Raw genomic sequence first — 17,769 nt, forward strand, 5'->3', positions numbered from 1 at the left:
AGTTGTCTCATGTGTTAAATATATTGAAAATGGGGTTTTCCCCTTGAACTAGACTATACTCATTGACATTTATCAATTTAAGGTGGATGGTTCATACCATTTGTTATCGGTGGCTATGAACTTAGGGTTTTTCTACTCCAAACAAATCATCTTCAAATTTTCTTTCTAACCTTTTTTTCCCCTGTGAAGTTTTAGATGAAAATATTTTGAGTATATTGAGAAGATTTCTCACAAAACATCTAATGAAAATTTATGATTTGAGTTCACAATAATTTTTTAAATACCCCTCGTGGAAGTTAAGTTTTACGAATTGTCATGAAATCAGTTTCAAATTTGTACTATTGGAATTTTTTTTAAACGTTTTTGATGAGAAGATTTAAACTATGAAATTTTGATCATATTGAGGAGAAATACTAGGATAGATCTAGACAAAAGTTTAGATTTTGATTCCCTACACTTTAATGGATAAACCTCTCAAAGTTACGTTTAAGAATGGTCCTAAAATCAATTTCAAACAAGTTAGCTTGGAATGTTAACTATAATACTTTTTGTAAGACACTTCCAACTTTGAATTTTTTAGAGCTCTAAAGGGACATATTAAAGTACCTTAGGTAAAAATTTAATAATGACATTGAAATAATTGGACACATAGCATGTTTTACAAATTTTATATTAAGAAGGAGTAAAATTTCAACAAGTTTAGGGAAAGTTACCATAACATTCACATAGCACGTCGAATTCCGATTAGACCTGTGGAACTACATAAAAGTTATTTTAGAGTAATATAAGTCAAAATGTTAAATTCAAGAGGGCTCAAATATTAAAGATATATCAAGACAAAGGTTAGTCGTTTAGATCATCTCTAAATCAATATTTTACAGGTATGTAACATAGAAACTACATTATTTTTTTATTGGAAGTGAGATTATTTGGAGTTAAAAATTGTGATAAAGAGGAGTATTATTACTATTTTCTTACATGGATCCAAAGAAAGATCTGAAATCTACTATACCAATTAATTCTCCTAAAGGTTTATGGATGAATTGTAAATAAGTAGAGGATGTGTAGTATTACATATCTATCTTGGAACGTTAAATTTCACAGACCTAAGAATCAATTTAAAGGGATATCAAACAAAACATGAATGAAAATAAGGAAGAAATTGATAAGATAACGAAAAAGCTAGAAAAATATATATGGAATGGAACAAAGGATTATATAAGTTGTAAATGGGAGGGTCCTTAAAATTAATAATGTTTCTTAAAGGATTCATGAATATAAAGGTAGTATTCAAGTTGAATAAGTTGCCAATAATATGAATTTTTCAATTTTAATTAAATCTAGTGGTGCAGCTACTTATGGATGGTTTCATTTGGAGGGAACCTTCCCAAGGTTTAATTAGAGAATCTTGCTAGAAAAGATGTATCTCCATAGGTGCACCAAATAAATAAATATCTTGAGTTACATAACATTGTGTATGACAAGCAAAGGATTCACATAGGAAACTTTGAGATAAAACTTATCAATGATATCAACAGGTAGTTAAAAGGAATCCCTATCCTCATCATTATCCTTAGGATTATTTACATGGTACTTAGAAGGGAAATATAACGAAGCATATGAATAAGACTACTGTAGGTAGTCGATAACAATCAAACATTTTGGTGATATTGGCATTTGTATAGTAAAAAATTTCAACTTTTGTCCATAAGAGTGGATAATGTAAGTGATAAAAAAAATTGGAAGCTTACATGGGTGAACTAAATAAATATATTAAGCATCATCTTTTCCTAGAAAATCTTGAAAATATTATGGAATCTCTATAATTTTTGCATCATATTCAACCCATAAATAAGGATATGGGCATTTATTCCACAATATCATACCCACGAAGAATAGACCTTTTTGGAGTTTTGATGAAACCATACCTTAACATACTCAAAAATCATAAAGAGAAATGGGAGAAAGAAGAGCAACAAGACTATACATTGGCTTTAACAAAAGTGTTCAATAGAGAAAAAATGTTAGGAAACAAAATTCTCACCTTGGGAATAAAATTGAAACAGAAATGAAGGCATCCACATAAATAAATAAGGAAGAAGTTGTAAACTTAAAGAAGCAAGAAATATAGGTAGACATTTTTGACAACATTTATACAAACAAGTGTGATATAGCTATCCATGTATTGGCATGCTTTTTAGCACCTCAAACCTTGAATATTGTGAGTAACATTAAGAATCAAAGGTTTGTAGTGATTATTGACCATAGTAGTACCCATAATATCATTGGCAATATATTAGTAAGGTGCCTATAAATTTGTGTATATCCAAAGACAATTTTTAAAGTTTTACTTGGAAATGAGTGTTGATTGTGGGGGAATATAATTTGGAAATCCCAATATGTGTCATTCGAATTCAAGGTTTGGATGATGTTCTAGAAATTTAATGGTTGAGAACATTGGGCGAAATTTCTACAAAATATATTGAATTATTGATGATATTTTAATTGGAAGGAATTCAATATGAGCTGAAGGGGTTAAAATTTGGAACTTTTAAAGTCACCATCTTTCATAAAATGGAAAAGATTCTAAATACTAGTAATAAGGTAGTTTTAATTAAATTACATTCTATGGAACTGAAGCAAGAAGATGAAAATATTCGCAAGGAATTAAAATGCACCTTGGGAAAGAACTATAGGGTCTTCCAAGAAATTCCTAAAAATCTACCTATGTATAGATATCATGAACAATAAATCAATGTAATAGCTAGAAGTAATCATACTACGATAAGGTGTTATAGATTTCTTTATTTGAAAAATGTGGAGATGGAAAAAATGGTACAAGAAATGGTATATTTAGGTATGACTCACAATAATAGGATTTCATAACCATAGATCTCTAAAAACATTGAAGATAAATTACACATCCTAAATATTGGTGAGCTATTAGATGAGCTTCAGGGATTGGATTATTTTATAAAAGTTGATATTGAATCATGATACCACTAGATCAACTTAATAAAATAATATATTCCCAAAATATTTTTTAGAACACATGAGGGAAACTATGATTTCTTTCTCATTCCTTTTTGGTTGACTAGTTCTCCTTCTAGTTTTGAAATCCTTATCAACAAATCTTTTTGATCATGTCTTAGAAAATATGTGTTAGTTGTATATGATGATATAGTTATATATAGAAAATGATGGGGAGAACACATTTAACATGTGGATAATTTTGATCATATTGATAGTTCACGGAGATCTTGTTGAGATGACATGCATGATACTCATTGTATCAATAGGTTGTGTAGAGTACGTTTGAATGAAATTTGTCTATGGGCTCTTGCATTAGAATTACATGTCATGTCCTTAGTTTAATATTCCTCTTAGAATCAATTCTAATGGTAAAGGGCACATGGTATAACTCCTAAGGGATAAGGAGTTTTCATGCTTTGAAGTTTCAACAAGATCTAAAGGTTCATAGTTCCAACATGGCTCCCTTTCTCATGAAATTGGCACCAAATTATAAAATAAATCTTAAGAGAAAGAGTGATGGGCGACGAGAAATTGTTGGAAATTATGATGCAGTAGTTGGATGTAGTGTTGTTGGTTGGTGTTGATGTCAACCTAGTTGCTCGATGGCAACATGTTTAAAGGGTACAATTATGGGATTAGTCATGAGTATTGGTACCGGAATTATTCTAGTATTTGGCACTTGTTATTAGTTCAAAGTTGGCTGTTATATGTCTGTGTGTGCTCCAAGTCGACACTTGGTATTGGAATTACAAGAATTGGTATTACCATGAAATATACCTATGGTATTGGCTTGGAGCTTACCATGGTACAAGGGTCCATGGTATTTAACAATGGTATTGACTTAGAGATTACCATGGTATAGGTGTTTGTGGTATTGGAATAACCATGGAATTTACCCATGGTATTGACTTGGTGATTACCATGGTACATGTTTCCGTGGTATTGGCATAACCATGATATTTACCCGTGGTATTGAGTTGGAGTTTACCATGGTACATGTGTCGATGGTATTGAAATAACCATGGTATTTACCCAAGGTATTGACTTAGAGATTACCATGGTACAAGTGTCTGTGGTATTGGGACAACCATGATATTTTCTTTTGGTATTCACATGGAGAAATTGTTTAAATAGATGAGAACCTCTATCATTTTTTGGTTAAACAATGCAAATATTGGAGAGTTGAGGTCCGTGTAGACATAATAGGTCGAAATTCTACAGTAGGAAAATATTCAAAGATAAATGGTAGTATTAAGAGGATAGGAAGATGCATGGAGAGGCCAATGTTGGTGATTGAGTGGCATAGTTCAATTTGTTGATAATGACAGAATTTCTAGTAGATGTAGCAGAGATAAATATAAACTAGAATGTGTTGATCAATGCTTGATAGTTGACAAATGTTTAGAGCATGTTTCTATTACGATGTTTTAGAGATTGATAACGGACAAGATGCAGAGAGCATAGCTCTTTGGTTATATGAATCATTTATTTTTGTTTTCATGGGAAGAGAATTGATATACATTGTTGAGGTAGTATTCCATGGATATTTTAGATTGCATGATTAAGTTTTCTCATCTAGATTATTTGTAATTATTGTATTGTGGCAATGTGAGTTGAGGATGGTGTGTGAATGTGAGAGAGAGTCATGTATTAAGTTGGTTTGTAGATAATGCATTTGCAGAGTTGTTGATGGTCCAGTGATTGATGCTTTTTTTAGCATAAAGTGTTATCTGAGAGATTTTTATTATGTGATATAAGTATATTGTTCTTGTTATGTTCATGTTGAGAAGCTCAAGGGTTACAGTTTGAAAATGCATAAAAGGTGAACCACACAGAGAAGTGGAGTGGGGGCTTCAGCAAAAAAAGTATTGAGAACAAATTTGTTCATAAGTCCAATAGGATTTCGGCGAGGCTCATTAGTCGTGGAGGCTTCTAGTGGATGGTGGTTCATGGAGTATTTGCTTGATAAATAATAAAATATATCAAGCAATGCAACAGTAACAAGGGTGGTTTTTGACCTAGAGGGTGTTTTCCACCAAATAGCTTGTGTTCCTATGTGATATGATTATTTGTGTCTCATTATGCATGTTGATTTCATATCTTATGGAGTTGATGTGTTGATTCTTGTTGAAGTTTCATTTTTAGATATATTACTTATTTGTTAGGTTATGAATTGATTAATATATTTGAGAAAGAATTTTAAAGTTCTGTAATTTTTATCGCTACTTATTCACCCCCCACCTCTAGGTAGTGACCTTGATTCCAACAATTGGTATCATAGCCCGACTTCTTTTAGTGAAACGTCACTGCTCGAATGTAGATCTTGGGTAACCAAGGAAGATTTGCAGCACACGGACTTACTTTTCTACATTGTTTAGCACTTTGTAATTCCTCCAAGATGAGGAGAGGAACCCAAAGGTAACCAAAAACCACTTTAAAACTGGAATCTAGCCCTTCCAGCTTTAGAGAGAATTGACTGTATATGAATCTTCAATCACTTACATGGCTAGTCATCTTAGGTTTTAGGCTAGGTATTGAGATGAAAGAGGAATATGTTTTAACATTTTGATGGCATGGAAGAGGGAATTTCCATTGGGCATGGATTCATATGGAGCTAATTATTTTCAGTGGTATGATGGGAAAATGAGGAATCCATAGACAAGGGTAAGGTAGGAAATCCATATAGCGTCTTTGTAAAATTTCATTATAGAGAGGTGAGAAAAAGAGTAGTGGAATTGATAACATCCAAAGCATCTATTTGAGCATGAATTTTAGATATTACAATGGAGGAAAAACACTAGAATGTTCAGTGAGCCATAACATAGCACTTGAAAGTGAATTCTGAAATAAATTTTGCTTAACTAAACATTGAAGACATGACATTTAAGCATGGAAATGACATAAGATAATGAAACATAATAAGAGATAAACATCACCATAATATACTCACAAATGAATCCCTGAAAAATAATACTTCAACCTTCATCATTCACCAAAAATTATAAATGAAAATGCTCAATGCTCAATGTCTTCCTTATCAAACTCTGACCAACTAACCCTTTTCTTAGTAAAAATACATCATATATAGATAGAAAAACTATTAGTTCCTCCCTTTAGGAACATAATTCCCCATAAAGATGTAGTTTTTGTTTGTAGAAACGAATATAGAACTACTTTCTAGAAACTACGAAACTATTTTGACTAAGGAAATATTTAACAAATTACACTAAATACATGTATAACGATGACACTCGAACCCCCATAACAACTCAAGAAATTTTTATTAACCATGAGAATCCATTTCATGAGGTTTGGATTCGAACTTGAAATTCAAATTGTTGACTGTGTGGAAGCACAACAAATTCATGTTGCGCTACTTCCTTCTTCAGCAAAAACACAGTGAGCTCATGTTTGCAAGCTTGTGATCACCTACTAGGCTTCTAAATGAGTAAAAAACGTGAAATATCACCTCTAAAGAATGGAATACCTATTTGATAACATATGCTCAGATTGTAACCTCCCATCTTTGAAAATCATCACTTACAACAAAAGCACAATGAATTTTCAACTGGATAGGTTTGACTAAGTGCTCAGGTCTCTAACTGAGGAAAACAATTAATTGATGATGTTGAAAACCTTAAAAAACTTCTTGAGCCTGCATAGACAAGAATAAGTGCTAGATTGTCATTCCTCTAAAAAAATTTTATACTTTTGACAGTAGTGCAACAAATTTGCTATGTTACTGTTCACTTGCCTCATTTGCAAAATCATTCAAAAAGTAAAGAAGGTATGGTTGATATAGGCTAATGCACTTCAAACAAAAAGGCAAAAAGAAAAGTTTATCTTGGTTTCCTGTCCAAACTCAAACCTTCGCTACCTCGCCAACAAGTTTAAATTTCCTCTTTCTTCCTTCTGGTTTTCCTACAATGCCTCTTGCAACTGTTGCTTTGTAGCCCTCAACACCTTTTTCAATGTGAGATTTTGTGTGAAAATTTTCTTAGGATGATTGTGTAGGGGAAAATTTCTTTTCAACATATACCTAGCTTCAAACAATGTTGGCTCATAGATATTCAAGTTGTCATGTATCTTTTGTTTGGCACGTTTATCTTGTTCTCTAAGCCTAATAATTTCATCTTGAGTTTTCTTCAATTGTTTCCTCGGCCTATATAAAGTGTATTTCCCTTCATTCAACTTAACCTTCTTTTCTTACACTGACTATCCTTTGAACAATCTTTACTTATGTAGCTAAAATTTCTTATTTGAATATATCCTCATAGGGACCCTTGACTATGAAGTCTCTAGCTCCTAAATCTACTTTTTTTCTGCCTTTCCTTTAGCTTTAGACCTAGTGACAAGTGGAGTTTTTCTCATCACATGTACTACTTCATCAAATATATCTAAATAATCCAAAATTTTCTTCTTCAACTCCCTATTACCATGTTGGAGTTTAGCAATGACCAAATGAGCCATTTTCAATTGTTCCTGTAGTTCGATGATCTCCTTATCCATGTCAACTAAATCAAAATTATTTGATATGGTGCCTTGAGCTTCAGTATGTTGTTCAGGTGTTTTCTTAGTGGGTAACCTCTTTCCAACAAATATTGTGAGAGGTTTCTTGGAAACCTCCACCACCTTAAGAGAGAAATAAAGTTTTTTTTCCCTTTTCCTAATAGACTGATCAACTGAAGTGTGTGGCCTTTTGAATGAACTATAAACTAATTGAACATCATTTTCCATTGATGAAGGTGTTTCTTTCCTGCTCTAGGGACTGACAAAAATTTCAGCTATTAGCTTAGATGAATCCAAAAATGTTTGCCATGACTGATTCCTTTTCCTCAGCTCTTCCACAACTAATAGTTTGATCAAGGGGAAATGAAATAGACTGGGCTCCACTTTACTTTTACATTGAACCTTATCTTGCATTTTAGCAATGCTCATAAACAAGTAAAAAGGTAGACTTAAAGGGATTTTACATATAAAATTCATCAACAACCTGAAGTGATACTGAGAAACCCTCCCAAATCTACCTTCACAAGCAAAATATCTTTGGATGGCCTTAGTTAATTGTTGTAGGGTTCTAGAAGATATTCTCTTGTCACAATAGCTCCATTTTCATTTTTCTATACACTAGATTTAGGAAATATTTGTAGGTGGATACATCTAAAGGCATTCCCTTGAACCATTGTTCTCCATGCAGAGGGATCTTTGTAGTGGCTAAAATGGTAACCTATGACACTAGGAAACTCAAACATTCAATCTTGGTTGCTACCTCAGTGAAGTTTAGAGAAAATTCTTTGGTTGGATTAACATTGTAATGCTGTATATTTTCACAAAATCTGATGCAAACAGTTCGCTCAAATGCAACCCTAATAGATGGATTTGAATTTATCAAGGTAAGGTCTCGAGGTTGAAACCTAACTATGTCTCCCCTTTGTGCTTCTTTATGTTTGGTCTTATCATGGCTAACAATGAAAATGAGATTCTAGGGTTTCAAAATGCAGTTACAGTAGTTATGAACTTAGCAAAGTAAGTGTGAAACATCTATGGATTTAGGGTTTAGATGAGGGATTCTCGAAAATTTTAGATGGAAGACCCCTATATTCATAAGCTCAAATGACAAGAACCAAACCCAAAGACCAAAATGAAAAATTTGGTTGTCTTTATATGTAGAAAAAGTTCTAATACACACGAGCCATGAAAAAGCACAACGAATTCAACTTTATGAGTGTTGCAAGATTTTCTAGGTTCTCTTCTCAATTTATAAAGATGAATCTAATAGCACACAATGAGAATTATGTTAGAGAAGATAAATTTCAAACCTGAGAGTGATCATGGTGCAAGGAAACTCTGAATTTGCAAAAGCACAATAGATCCCATGCAATCGAAGCACAATGACTCTACTCTGTTGTTATGAGCATCTGAGGAGGATGAGAAGACTACTTGATCAATTTTTGGGAGCCAATGCATGTATTTGTCACCCTCCACATGATCCAAGTTGTCCTTTATTTGAAATTATTTCTTTTTCAAGTTTGGAATGTTGGAGCCCAACAAAAAAGAGATGCACAACAAAAAAGGAAAGTGCAACATCAACATGCAGTGGTAATATTATGATTGAAAACTTTGATTTGAATGGGCAACTAACTTGAAAAGTCACCACTGATTTATTTTAATGATGAGAGAATAATGACCCACTACTAACTTTCACTCATGGCTGGGATTATACATTACCCTAAACTTATTAAACATAAACCCTATTAGAACTTTGACAACTTGACTTTATTTACCAATCAAACTTTAGTATATCCTATCGAAATTTTGTCTTGATCTCTATCAGATCATAGCAAAACCTTACAAATTGACCAAAAAAAATGAAAGACTAAGCTTCAATTTGATTACTATAACATAGGACACTAACATTGGCTCCAATGGGAATGGCATCTTCTCTGTGAGGTGCCAAAGAACATCATAGACAAGTAGCCTAATCCATTGGATTTTATTGACTCTTGACTTGACTCATGACTGACTCATGACTGACTATGACTGAATATGACTGACTATGAATTTTTACATTATGAAAATTGGCGGCAACTTATCAAAATCTTATGGCCTTCTCCTCAAGCTTCATATTCTGGTGACAGTTTCCCTCACCTACAATATTGGAAATTGAAATGGCTATACACAATTAAGTGATCAAAATAATCAATTTTAGGTAAAATAATGCTTGAGAAGCCTGCCATTTGTAGGCCCTCTAGCAAGAAATTTTCCTATCAAATCCTGTAGCAAATATGGATAAATACCATGGAAAGTTTCAAACTTGAATGGTCCTTTCCAAATATTTTCAAATTTTCCATGTTTACATTTGTCTTCATTCTCAGTATCCCACTTCAAAACCAAATCACCATCCTGAAAATCTTCAGCCTTTTTTCTTCGATAAAAAATCTTCTTAATTTTTTCCTGGATTGCTTGGGTGTTGTTATATAATTCCTCTCTTATTTGTTGCAATTGAATCATCTGATTTATTCTTATTAGCAAGTAATTGGCTCTACATCTACCTCCTCCAACAACTTAATTACCTTAATTCCCAAGGAAGTAGGAAGAATAACATATGTTCCATATACCAATTGAAAAGGTGACATACTAATTGACTTTTTAGTGTTCACTCTATCAGCCCATAGTGCATAGATCAAATTTTTATGCCATGTTTTCTTATTTTCTTGTAGCAAATTATTTATAATACTCACCAAACTCTTATTTGAAGACTCATCTAAATCATTACCCTATCGGTAATATGGATTAGAGTGACTGAGTACGATATGATATTTATCAAAAAAATCAATCATCTTATTGGACTTGAAAGTCATTGAATTATCAATGATTATTCCATGAGGACAACCAAATTTTGAGAGGATACCTTCCAGAAACTGAATGATGATTGATTCTTTTGTCTGCCTATTTAATATTGCTTCTATTCACTTTTGAAAGCAGTTTGTGGTTTTCATAATTCATTTATGTTGTGCTGAATATGATGGACGGATTTCCCCAATGAAATCCAGACCCCACTACTTGAATGGTGCTTCAACTATAATTGGTTTTAGGGGTAGAGGGAAAATCTTATTTTTTCCTTCAAAAATTTGAAATTCATCGTAGCTTGAAACTTTTTTATAAACATCAACAAACAAGGTTGCCTCGTAAAAATGAGCCCCCAATTTTTTTTTTACCTGCGCCTTCCCAAAAATGGTGTCCTTTGCAATATCCTTTGCAAAGTACTTCCATAACCTTTTGTGCTTCATCTTCCAGTAACCAATTCAACAAGACACCTCCCAAGTCTTTGAAATACAAAAGTTGGTTTAAAATGTAGAATTTCACAACCTTTAGTTTTAGAAATATTGCCTTTGTTTTTTTCATTTTTGGAGGAAACTCTAACTTTTGTAAATAATAAAGTATATCAACATATCGTGGAGAGGAAAGAAATTTTTTAAGACACCTATTGAGAAATTTATGAATTATTGTCATCCAACAAACCAACCATGAAATTTATGTCCAATACATTCAGATTTGAATCAACGATCATTTTTTCTAGCCCTTGACCTTTTACTAGCTTCATAGGCTTGATATCCACATCATAGACAATAATAGCTTCCATCCATCTACCTCTTCTACTTTTAGGATCAGGTTGGGTCATAATATCTTTTATAACTGTTAGAAAATTATATATTACGGAGCAATGGAACACATAAAATATTGCAGAAATATAAACACAGAAAATGCACAAAACAAGAGAGACACAGATATATGTGGTTCACCCAGTTTGGGCTACGTCCACCTCGAACAGCGAGTCCTTCCTTTCTATTATTGAGCAAAATGAAGAGATACAACCTACAGTAAATCCGCTGTAATATCCTCTGTTTTCTCTCACAGTCTCAACTCTCTGTTTCTCGCTCACAGAATACACATCTATCACACAACCTCAAATACAATGCCCTCATACAAAGAGAGGGATTGCCTTCTAGGGAAAAAAACCCTAAACTAAACATAAGTTCTACCGTCAGATCATCTGCCTAATGAACGGCCCAGATTGAATAGAAATTACTATACTTTTACAAGGCAATTTTACATTTATTGTTGACAAGTCCCCCCCGCACCCCCCCGCGTGGAGGGGTGTACAAAACTTCCTGGGGTATACATCCGACTGAAACAAAGACCTCTGAACAATCATGCTCCACACACAACAAAACATTTGGGACTTGAGAAATCACATGTGAATGAAGTACATAAACTATAAAATATTTCAAGGCTTAACCAATGCATAAGCCTACTTCTGCATAATATTGTACTTAAGAGAATAATCTCTAAAATCCATGCTAAAGAAAGTTGTTTGTTGTTCATTACCTTGGTGATTTTTTTGCACTAAGACTATTACAATTGTGTGTTCTGATGCAAAAGAGAAAATCATAAAGTCTTTAGTATAATATGGACTAGCTAAGATAGGAGCACTAGCCAAGGGCAGTTTTACCTCATCAAAAGAATTCTTTGTTTCAACTCTCCACCTGATTTCACTTCCCCTTTTTAGCATATTAGTCAAGAATGTTATAATTTATATTAAGTTAGGAATGAACCTTCTAAAAAAATTAGCTCTTTGCAAAAATGACTGAACCTCTTTCTTATTCCTTGGAATGTCAATTTTGTGAATGAAAACAACCCTATTTATATCAATTTTAATGCCATCCTTTGAGATTATATGCCCCAGTAAGTTTCCTTCGTCCATTGAAAAATTTGATTCTTTTAGATTTAAAGATATGGCAAACCATCAACACTTGTCAAAAACCTGTTTTAAATATTGGATATTATCATAATCAGATTTTGAAAGCATAGTGATATAATCAAGGGAAACTACAATGAATTTATCCTTTTCCTCAACAAATGCAATATCCATGGCCCTTTGAAAGGTATCCCCTACATTCATCAACCCAAATGGAATTTTGGCACACATAAAAGTTTCCCCATTGTGTGATAAAAGTTATTTTTCCTTGGACATCAGGGTCCACAAATTTCTGATTGTAATCTGAGAAACCATCAAGTATAGACATCCTCTCAGAACCAACCACCTTTTGCAGTATATGGTCCATATTAGGAAAGGGATAATTATCTTAAAGAGATACTTTGTTGAGGTTTTTGAAATCAATACAAAACCTTATTTCACCAGTATTCTTTCTTAGAGGGATCAAATTAGCAAGACATTTGGAGAACCTTAAAGGAACAATAATTTTGGCATCAAACAATTTTCTAACTTCTGTTTCAAAAAGAGGAAGCACCAAGGGATTGATTATTCTCAAATTTGTTTAAAAGGCTTCTGATCCTGCTTAATTGGAATTGTATGTTGAATAATGCTCTTATCATACACTTTGAGATCTTCGTATCCCCAAGCAAAAATATCTAAATATTCCTTCATAAGATCAATATATTTATGTCTATCTTCATGTGTCAAAGATTTGTAAATCTTAACAATTTTGGGCTTCAATTATGTCCCTATATTGCAACCCTCTACTTCAGTCTCAGTGGGAACTACTTTGGGGTTCTTAGCTACATCATTCTAATCAAATAACTTCCCAAGAGGGACCAAACCTTCCGACATTACATTATTCTTCAATTGTATGACCTCAATATCTGCAACATGATTTTCAGAACCAATTGAATCTAAACCGAAAACCTATTGTTCATCCTCATAAGAATAATTTTTGTCATCTATGCGAAAACTGGAAAATTCCTTAGACATTTGCAAGAAATTATTAAGCTTCTTGTCATCTTTAAACACTTTCCAATATTTTATGTTGTATATGACTTCTGGTCTATGATTTAATTTATTTCCTTCTTCCTAATGGTATAACTAGGAATATTAAATACACTAGCTGAGGTGCCCAATGCTTTAGCTATCATATTTTGTGCTCTAGGAATTAAAGACAAATTATATTATGAAAAATGTTGTAGCATTTCTAAGACATCATTCTAATAGGCTCTCATTGTAGGTTGTTTAGTGTGATATGCAACTTTGATTTGGTTGATAATCAGATTTGAATCCCCATGATATGAAATCCTTTTTCCCCCAAATATTTCAAAACTTGCAATCCCAGAATTAATGTTTCATACTGGGCTACATTGTTTGTACATTCAACAAGTAGCTTGAAATAACATAGTTTTGACTTGTTCATATTTGGTCTAACTATCATCACACCAACTCTAGGCCCTTCTTTTCTAACTTCTCCATAAAAATCCATGTTACAAAGGCCATCATCTTTATCTTTGTGTTTTGATTTCTTTTGCTACAATTCACCTTCTTTGTCCTCTAATAGGGTGACCTTGTTTTGACTCTCTTCCTCCAAAGACAAGTCATTATACAATATAAAAGAATCCATATCAGAATGAACTGATTAAATACGATGATTATTAGGCCTTTCCTTGCCACTTACCATCTATTTCATCAAGGTCTCTTTATACAACCTCCTTGGTTTTCCAAAAACATGGATTGTGCTATATGATATATCCATTTGTAAATTACATTTGAATTTTGTTTCCCATGACCTTGATAAAAGCATACCAAACTTTGGAGGAATATCAGCAACAACTATATCAATCACTATACTTTTTACTAGAATTTGAGTGAGAGAAACAACCAAATCCTTGATTAAACCAAAATATTTCACTTTACTTGAATCAAAGCAAAAGATGTCTTTACATGGCCTTGTTATGTCCTAACCAAGATTCTCCATAATAAACTTTGGCATTAGGTTATGTTATGCACCTGAGTCTAACATAGCATTATGTAGGATCAAATCATGTACATTGAAGCTAAGATAGAAAGGTGGAACATCTCCATCTTGAGAATTTTCTTCAACTTTTGGACCAAATAGAAGTTGAGGATGGTCATCATTCAAATTAACAACTGAAACATTCCCTATCTTTAGTTCTTTGACAATATGACTTTTTCATTTCTCATTCTTGATTAGTTCATTAAATGGAATGGATATTTTGATTTTAGATATTTCATTTTATAAAATGAAAGAATATTGAGTTCTCTTTACCTCTTTGATGGTTCAGTGTCCTTCTTTTCTAAAATCTCCTTTGCACGATCAAATTTCTTCTCGATGGGAAGAGGTACATCAACTTGTCCTTTCTTTGGAGGATTTATTGGAACCTTCCTGTTTCTCAATTTATATTGTCTTTGTACTTCCATGATCTCATTTTCATGTCGTTTCTTGTAATCTTCTAACTCCATGAGCATGATATCTTCCTGTGTTTGAAAGAAAAAGTCTTCTTCTTCTTCTGTCAAAAAGATTGCTTCCTACTCTTAACCGGAATAATGTATCTGATGATGATCTCCTACAAAATTCTCTTGGAAAGGATGCCCGATTTATTGCTGATCTCCACGATTTCTTTTTTCTCTTTGTTTTATTTGAACTTGAGGTCTTTGAAAATTTGGATTTATTACTTGAGGGGGTTCCTATTGTTCTCTAATAGTAGATTTGTTTTTCAAAGTCAATATTTCCACCAACTTTTCCATTGTTTTCACCATAACATCCAGCTTGTTATATGATGGAGATGAGAAATCCTCTTTAACCACTTCCCTTTTTTCAACTTTCATTCTGGCCTTCTTGTTCTGTAGATTCTCCTCCACTCAAATAACATTTCTCTGCATATCTTCCAATGTGGCCATATTCCTTTCCCTGAGTTGGTAAACAAGCTCAACATCAAAACAATTAGTGTAATGAAGCAAAGCCAACCTTGGGGGAGATTTTATCTCAACAGGTATTGAGTTATACACCTTATTAAATATGGCTATAAGTTTCTGAACTAATTCTTCCAAACTTATCTTTAGGTTGTCATACTCAACTAATATCTGCAGGGGGTTCGTCTTTACTTCCCATCTAGAAAGGAAACTTTTCTCAAGATGTTGGAAATTGCAAATGCTTCTAGTTGCAATAGTTCTAAACCATTTCTTAAATTCCCCTGAAAAAATTTGAGCAAAGAGTCTCAACTTAGCATCTTCATGGTTTACCTATTATAGGTCTATAAAGTCATTCAACTTGTCAAGATGTTGTTGTGTTGTAATAACTCCCGTACCATCAAACTCGGGCAAGTGTTGACCATAATTTTGTGGAAAATCATGCAATGGACTTGGTAAATTTAAAGGATCATATCGAGTAGCCTTGACTGTGTGAGGTGGACTTGTGCTAACCTTTGGTATATGTAATGATGATAAGTGACGTAAGAAGACTTTGTTTAAATAACTGATGAGGAGGAAGGAATCAAAACAAAAAAAATAGTAGGAGCAGAATAAGATGGAATATTCAATGGAGAAAAAAATGTTGGAGGATAAACTGTTGGAACTAGAAATTGAAATGTGGAGGAGTTAGAAGTAGCTTCTTTCATATGGTGCACAAGATGTTCTATTTTATGAAATTGTACCTAAATATCCCCATATTCTTCTGATACACTCCATTTTTGAAAATGAATATAAGACTTTAGCTTAACTTGATCAAAGACTACCTATGATAGGTTCACTTCGGATTTAGATTTAAATAAACTTTGTTCAAATTTTAAATCAAATTGAACCTCATTGACTGCTTTTAATCTTTGAGGGAGGGACATAGATCTTTCTAAAAAATTGGTATTCATTTCTTTTGCAGGCCTCTTTTTTCCTAAATAGTTTCTCTAGACTGGTCAAGATCTTGGGTGGATTGGGATCCAAATGATGCATAGTATGTATTCTTCTTGAAGTCATGATTTCCTAAGAAAATGATTACATCTAGTTCTGGAAACACTAATACTTTGGTAAATGTTTAGCTTGTTTTGTCTCTACTTCACGGTCACCCTCACGAACCAGTTTTGTCCTTAAGAGCATATTTTCCCACAGAAGTTGCAAAGCCTTATGTTCCTCGGCAATGACGCCAATATGTTACCACTTTGTAATTCCTTTAGGTTGAGGTGAGGAACCAAAAGGTAACCAAAAACCACTTTAAAATTGGAATCTATTCCTTCCATCTTTAGAGATGGTTGTCTCTATATGATTCTTCAGTCACTTAGATGACTGGTTGTCTTAGGTTTTAGGCTAGGTATTGAGATCAGAGAGGAATAGGTTTTAACAGTTTCATGGAAGGGAAGAGGGAAAATTCATTTGGCATGGAGTCATATGGAGTTAATAATTTTCAATGATATGATGGGAAAATGAGGAATACTTAGACAAGGGTAAGGTAGGAAACCCTTATGGTGTATTTGTCAAATTTTGTTGTAGAGAGTCGAGGAAAGGAGTAGCTGAATTGATAACATCTAAATCATCTTGCTGAAGATGAATTTTAGATATTACACTTATGATCCAAATTTAAACAGGAATGCAACAAATTATAAATATAACCATAAATACAAAGATGCAGTAGAAATAACACTTCATTTCATTAATATCAAACACTAAAATATGCTTACAAACACAATGGAAATAAGACTAGCTCGGGCAATGGTAGCTTATCTCTGAGAAGAGATGTGATGGCTACATGCCTCTGAACTGCTTTACAATGAGGATCAATGGCCTTTTTATTATTGAACAATAAGAGCAAACCTTAAACAACCAAAACCATAACTCGAGGAGATGTAACACCAAGAGTTTATGGGCCTTGCTGGGGTGAGTTGGATAGCCAACTTCCCGTGGTTGCGACTTGGTCATATTATCTCCATTTGATGCACATGATAACTCGTTGGAAAGATCTCCCTGAGGACTACAACAGAAAAGATAATTTTAGATACAAAATTTTTAGCTGTAGATTGCCAAAATAACGTCATTTAGGGCCTCGAAACGGCTCCAGAAGTTTAGGACCCGAAAAACTACTAAAAATAGTAAGTTGTGCTACAAATAAGGAAACTAAAAAAGTAAAAGAAGCAATGGTGGGGGTCCAAGTGGAATTGGCTGGAGGCCACCAATATCGACCTGGATCATTCCTCACCCCTTAGGAAGCAATGGTCCCCATTTCTTTGAGTTCCTCCATGAGATGAGGAAACTTCTGCTAAACTTTGTCCCTGGTGAGCCACTTGCCCTGGTGAAGTAGTTGGCCCGCTTTGACAACTTGATACAGTTGTATCTTCTGTTGGTGAGTGTTCTTGATTTGCATGTCCATGATCCAATAAGTCGTGGATTTCTCCATGCAATCTGGGTTTAACTCTGTAGGTGTGAGTTGTTCTACAATGTGTGAT

This window comes from Pinus tabuliformis, chromosome J, assembly GCF_031772625.1.
Source record: "Pinus tabuliformis cultivar Carrire ecotype Pingquan chromosome J, CPIR1, whole genome shotgun sequence".
Taxonomy (NCBI): domain Eukaryota; kingdom Viridiplantae; phylum Streptophyta; class Pinopsida; order Pinales; family Pinaceae; genus Pinus; species Pinus tabuliformis.